General features: G+C 41.1%; 1 protein-coding gene across 3 annotated transcripts in view; it reads right to left on the bottom strand.

Annotated features, from left to right (window-relative positions):
- Window positions 1–2,513: 2,513 nt before the first annotated feature.
- The window catches only part of mbd2 (methyl-CpG binding domain protein 2), a gene marked incomplete at its 5' end in the record, with an annotated part of 65,933 nt that continues 61,257 nt past the window's right edge, over window positions 2,514–7,189 (bottom strand). For all 3 annotated transcript variants that reach the window (XM_032539498.1, XM_032539497.1, XM_032539499.1), the window contains 1 exon segment: window positions 2,514–2,967.

Below are 7,189 nucleotides of genomic sequence, written 5' to 3'. Positions count from 1 at the left end.
TTTGGGGAATTAAAAAGAACATTGATATAGGACAACGGGGCAATTTGACCCGAGGACACCATGAGGGTTTAGGCAGAGCAGACATTCACATTCACAGAGGCGAGAAAACACACAAGGCAGGAAGTAAAACTAGACATGACAGGAGAAATGGAGACTACAAATTAAAACAGGAAACTGAAGGATGGAACTAGGACAACAAAACGGGAGACAGAAAGAACACGGGTAAAACGTAACCATGTTAAGATGCAGTTTATGGCCATAATTACACTCAAATATAATCTTCAAACAACGAGTCATTTCAAAACCATGGGCATTTATCTGCTGCCATCAGCAAACTTTACTCAATCTACACTTTTCAAAACAAAAGTTCTGAAGTGCTTTGTCGGAGGAGCAGAAGAGAGGAAGAGGGAGAGACATGACGACGCATGAAGACGAGGAAGGGAACAACCAACATTACAAAGGTACTGGATGTTTAATATAGAGCTCCAACTTTCAGAAAATGAACACTTTCAAAAGATAAAACAGGGCTATAGCCTACCATGCTCGTCTCTGGTCTTAGACATGAAGGTGTCTCCTTCATTTTTAGAAATGCCCGTCCCCCATCAGTGGCAGAGACACTCCGATTTAAAGTGCGGTTTTTTGCTTCAGCCTCACTTTTTTATGGGTTCTTTGCACTAGTTTTGGCAGAGCGTCCCGCACCATCTCCACGTGTTGGCTTTTTTCGGCCTTTTTTGGGGCCGATTCAACATCGACGACCATCGCCGCTGTGCGAGGAATCCATCCGATTGGCTTATCGACATAAACAAAAGCATTCGATCAATTCAATTCACATAGAGCTGTTAAATCTGGCAAAAAAAAAATACTTTTGAATGTCCTGTACCTGCTGAAACTAGCATCTTCTGCAACCAGCCTAGCCAAAAAGACACCAAACTGTTTTTCAGACGGTAATTATGTAACACTTAAAGCAGAATTTGGCAGATTCCCTGACTTTAAGACTCTTTAATTCCCACAGAAGCAGAGAGTTTTCCTGTTCAGGCTGTGAAACAGATTGCTGTGAGTCGGCTGTGTCGGCCTACTTTTAAACGTGTAGTCATTGGTTTGTTTGATTTGCTGAGTTCTATGATGGCTGAGGAACTCTTTTTCTGAGTTTTGTAGGGCTATATGACAACAAAAGCAACAAAAGTCGAAAAAAAGTTACCAAAGCGTAAAAAAAAGCAACAAATATGTAAAAAGCAAATAAAGTGTAAAAAAAAAAAGAAAAAAAAAAAAAATCATGAAGCAACAAAAAGGTTTAAAAAAGAGGGACAAAATTGTTGAGGAAAGCCCCAAAAGGGGGGAAAAAGCTACAAAAATGACGAAAAAAACGGCAAATGTAAAAACATGCAGTAATACAGTCAAAGATATTTTACTTTTCACGTCAGTAAACTCTACATGTCTGTCCCTCGATGTGATTCTCATATCGGTTTGGCCCTTAATGAAAGTGGGTTTGACCCCCCCCCCTGCCTTAAATCATACAAGTCCGTAAACTGTGTGCAAGGTTTAAACTGCAGACAACGGGCCCAGATCACGAGTCCTTAAGGCCCAGATATGGTCTCTCCTATATCCGGCGCATGGCGGCCATTGCGTTGGCATGCAGTCCGTGGTGAAGGACAGTGTTGATTAGGTGATCGAGACAAGAAAGTCTCCTACGTGGTTCCAGGGCTTTGATTGTGTTGCCGCCTTGACCTACGCTGTTTGGCTAGGTTTTTTTTCTTTTTACGTTTCTTCATTAGGATCAATTTGCAATCCGTTCCATTCTAAAAAACAATGCTTACAATGCTTTGTCCTTCTTGCATTAATCATTAAAATAATTCTAAACTGATTTCTTTGGTTAAAAGGCTTAGGCTCGGGCTCATGATTACAGTTAATGTGATGTAATGTAACGTGCACGGGCTCAGGGAAGGCTTGGGCTTGATTTCTGGACCCGATCTAAGATTTAATTGGAAAAGAACCCTGTTCAAGGCGCCCAGAGTTTGTCTGATCCACACCAGAGTTGGGATGAGTATCCCCCCCAAACCACCCGGACCATCCGACCACACGCTCCAGGGACCAAACGAGGCAGGTGTGAAAGCAACTTAAGTGTACTGCCCAAAATGTGGACCTGTCAACACCATCGGCAACACAGTCATCTGTCAGCAGATTTGTAAAAACAAAACGGAGAAATTGTGAATATAGTCATTTATTTACTCCAGTCCAAGAAATGTACACGTACAGTATGTTCTCTCAAGGTATAAAATTTGTCTTAAATAAGCAATTCTTCTATTTCATATGCATGTACATTCTCATTATTCAATTAAAACCCCGTAAGACTTTAAAAGTGACGACAATCTGACACCACAAACAACCGAAACCACCAAAGAGCACAAGAAGAGTTAGCAAAAGCCGTCCAGCAGTTTCTGACTATAGGTTCGGTGAGGACTCTTCAGTATAAAAAAATAAAAATAAAAACTTTGTTATAAGCTGTGTTTGAATTAAAAAAGAAAGAAAACGGATACCTAAGAAGAAAAAGCGCTGGTTGTAAAGTCTGTACGGATAAATCACAGAGGTTTAAAGGCTTCGGTTGTTGCTTTGGGCTGGTAGAGACACGACTTCTCGCTTGTTCCTATGTTGCCGTTTCGGTTCCGATGGTGCTGCTGGTGTTTGGGCATTGCTGATGCCAGTATTGCTGTGGTCGCTGCTCCCGTTGGGGCCGCTGCTGCTCTGGGAAATCCCTTTAGTTTGCAAAACGCTGATGAGATGTCCGGTTTGATATCATCCTGGAAATAATTTCCTTAACGGGAAGGTTGGCGCCATCGCCCACCGAGACGACGGATCAGTTCAGGAGAGTTTCAGTCTGTGGGTGGTCTGGGTTTTTTTTTCATTTTGGTTTGTTGTCTGGATTTAGAGGAAGATGATTAGAAACCTGAAGGCCGGCTGAACGGAGGAACTCTGGAGAGAGACGGAGAGAGATAAAGAGTTATTGACACTGAGAACAGGTTACAGATTTGTAGTTTTTTGCTACAGAGAACACGGGAGACTATTAGAATGGGGTCAGCCTTGTGGTCCCACAGCCCTATGGTCCCACGGCCCTATGGTCCCACGGCCCTATGGTCCCAGAACCCTATGGTCCCACAACCCTAGGGTCCCACGGCCCTAGGGTCCCACGGCCCTAGGGTCCCACGGCCCAATGGTCCCACGGCCCTATGGTCCCACGGCCCTATGGTCCCACAACCATATGGTCCACCGGCCCTATGGTCCCACTGCCCTATGGTCCCACTGCCCTATGGTCCCACGGCTCTATGGTCCCACGGCTCTATGGTCCCACAACCATATGGTCCCACGGCTCTATGGTCCTGTATAGACATTAAATTTGAACAATCACTCCATTTTGTCATCATTAGTACACCAAAACATTTCTGGCTTTTGAACTGGCATTATAGTATATACGTGTATAAATAGTATATATTAGTAGTAGAAATGCAGTAAGGGTTATGCTTTGTTTGTTTGTGTCAATCAGAAAACATCTAATTCCAGACTGTATAAAAACACTCAGAATATGGAACAATAAGTGCATTATTCATTCAGTTAAAGATGTCTTTTGGGAAGTGGGGACATTATTAGAAAGTAAGGACATTTTTGACAAGTGAGGACAATTTCCAGGGCATATTTGAAAAGTGGGTACTTTTTTTTGTCGAGTGGGCACCATTTTTGGAAAGTATTGTCAATTTTCCAAAGCGAGTGTTGTTCACATTCTTGAAAGGTTTTGATATTTTTGAGTCCTGTCCTGAGGACAGCGTCTCTGGACAAGACTCGTTGGCCTCTACCATCAGGACAACTCAGCTCACATGGTAACTAGAGCTGAAAAACATATCAAATATTGCGATATTTTGACCAAATACATCAATGGCGATATTGTGAGGTTGACTATTGGTGCTTTCACAAAATATTAACACAATGACAGTTTTGATAAATAATCAACAATAATGTGGATACAATAACTTCGAAAGTTTGGGCACCCCAGGTAAAGATTTGTCTTAATGTGCATAAAGAAGCCAAGAAAAGATGGAAAAATCTCCAAAAGGCATCAAATGACAGATTAGACATTTGTATAATATGTCACAAAAAGTTTGATTTTATTTTCATCATTTACACTTTCCAAACAACAGAAAACAAAAAATGGCATCTGCAGAAGTTAGGGCCCCCTGCAGAGTTAATATCTTGTAACCCCCCCCCTTTGGAAAGCTGAGACCTGACAGCGTCATGGATTGTTCTCAATCATCGTCTGGAAAGACCAGGTGATGTCAATCTTAAGGTTTTAAATGCCCAGACACATTTGACCCCCCCCCCCAAAAAAAAAAAAATCAGCACCATGGCTTCTTCTAAGCAGTTGTCTAGAAAACTGAAACTGGAAATAGTTGACGCTCACAAAGCAGGAGAAGAAGAAGAAGATGACAGCAAAGGGTTTTCAGATGCCGATATCCTGTTTGGAATGTAATTAAGAAATGGCCGTCATCAGGAACAAATTGATTGGACAAACATTTGGTCATTTCCAGCCTGATCTGCACTGCATCACCTGCCGTTTGTTTGCATTTAAAGCGCCTCCTGGTGTTCAATTTGAATCAACCTTTTAGGACGTGGTTCAGGTACTTATGAGGACACATCCTGAGAGATTATTCATGATTGGACAATGAATATGTGATTTATAGTAAAATGTGTGCAATGCCACTCACCTATCTTGCGCTTGTAGCGGCCCCTAGTGGTGTATGTATATAAAACTGTCTGGGTATATCTGAGGCACTTATCTGAACATACCCTGGGAGTTTTGTGGGTTAGGGTACTAGTGGTGTATGTATATAAAACTGTCGGGGTATATCTGGGGCACTTATCTGAACATACCCTGGGAGTTTTGTGGGTTAGGGTACTGGTGGTGTATGTATATAGAACTGTCGGGGTATATCTGGGGCACTATCTGAACATACCCTGGGAGTTTTGTGGGTTAGGGTACTGGTGGTGTATGTATATAGAACTGTCGGGTATCTGGGCACTTATCTGAACATACCCTGGGAGTTTTGTGGGTTAGGGTACTATGGGGTATGTTTATAAAACTGTCGGTATATCTGGGGCACTTTCTGAACATACCCTGGGAGTTTTGTGGGTTAGGGTACTAGTGTTGTATTTTATAAAACTGTCGGGTTATCTGGGGCACTTATCTGAACATACCCTGGGAGTTTTGTGGGTTAGGGTATGGTGGTGTATGTATATAGAACTGTCGGGGTATATCTGGGGCACTTATCTGAACATACCCTGGGAGTTTTGTGGGTTAGGGTACTAGTGGGGTATGTATATAAAACTGTCTGGGTATATCAGAGGCACTTATCTGAACATACCCTGGGAGTTTTATGGGTTAGGGTACTAGTGGTGTATGTATATAAAACTGTCGGGGTATATCTGGGGCACTTATCTGAACATACCCTGGGAGTTTTGTGGGTTAGGGTACTAGTAGTGTATGTATATAAAAATGTCTGGGTATATCTGGGGCACTTATCTGAACATACCCTGGGAGTTTTGTGGGTTAGGGTACTAGTGGTGTACGTATATAGAACTGTCGGGGTATATCTGGGGCACTTATCTGAACATACCCTGGGAGTTTTGTGATGATTGGTCTTACGGTTGCTGACTTGTGGTCATTTATGTCCAGAGCCACGCCCCTTTCAAAGTTCATTGGTCAATAACTTGAAAAGGGATAGAGATACGGACATTCTTTGTCCATTGATGATTCACTGAAACTTTGGTGGCAATCGGAGCTACGGCATACGAGGAGATCTCAATTTGTGTTTTTCAAACATTCAAAATGGCGGAAACATTTTAGGCGGACCTCAATGATCCTTGAGGCTTTTTTATCGAGCACATTAAGCTGCACCTGTGTGAGAAATGTCAAGTCAATCGGACTTATGGTGTGTGTGTTGGGGGGCGTGGCCTTTCAAAGTTTTCATTTTGAAGCCTTAATTACAGCGCCACCACGTGGCCGAGTGGGTTCATATTTCTATAGAAGCCTAATAACCCTAATAATAACTAAAACAGACAAACGTAGAAGGGTTCTACCACTTTGCAATTTGAACCCTAATTACGATATCCAAAATTTAAGAGGATTTCTAGCCTCTTATATCGATGTAGATGTAATATTGACATATTTCCTAGTCCTACTGGCAAACCTTTATGATCTTCCAACCTTTAGGTCAAGGTTTTCTTTGTCTCTTTTTAATTATGTTAAATAAAGCTATTTTACTTTACAAGTCATGTGTTGGTCTTATATTTAATGTCCAACCACATGCCGGATGGTGACATTTATGCAAGACGAGAACATTTTTTCGGATTTAACTTGCAGTGTGTAACGTCTTTATATTAATGAGTGTCTGTTACATTCAAGCCATCGCCAAACGAGTTGATATAAAGCTCATTAACCCTTGTGTTGTCTTTCCGTCAACCATGTAAAAAAACAAACATTTTGTTCGCTTTTTTCAACATTATCATCCCTTTTTTCAACCTTTTTGTCACTTTTTCAATGTTGTGGGTGCTTTTCTTGATATTTTTTCCAATGTTTTTTGTATATTGATTTAATGTGACATTTCAGTGACTTTATTTCAGGCATTTTTGTGACAAAAAAAAAAAAAAAAAATTAACTGAAAATGGGTCAATTTGACCCAAGGACAACATGAGGGTTAAGACTACCAGCTCCACACTGTGGCTCTCTCAGTACGATTGGGTCGTCCGGTGACTTTCCCGCACAGAAACTTAAGTCAAGATGATGATCTTCTGATGATTCCATTATGTTTTATTAATCCTCCGTGTCCTCCTTGGCTATGTAGCAACCAGAGGAGGAAAGGCTGCAAAAATATTATACTCAAGTACTATTACTTTTATGAACTTCTACTACTAAGTACAAGTAAATACAGGTCAATATTTAATATTTAACTATTCCATTTCATTACTGTGCAATATTTATTTATCATTTAGTACTTAACCATTTCATTACTGTGTAATATTTATTTATCATTTAGTACCTAACCATTTCATTACAGTGCAATGTTTATCTATTTGTTCTATACTTATCTCCTTTAACACAATGTGTATATATAAGCATACAGTTGCTCTCCGGACTGCACCTGCCCCC

This window comes from Etheostoma spectabile, chromosome 16 (genome assembly GCF_008692095.1).
Source record: "Etheostoma spectabile isolate EspeVRDwgs_2016 chromosome 16, UIUC_Espe_1.0, whole genome shotgun sequence".
NCBI lineage: Eukaryota > Metazoa > Chordata > Actinopteri > Perciformes > Percidae > Etheostoma > Etheostoma spectabile.
This window is presented reverse-complemented; position numbering and strand designations above follow the sequence as displayed.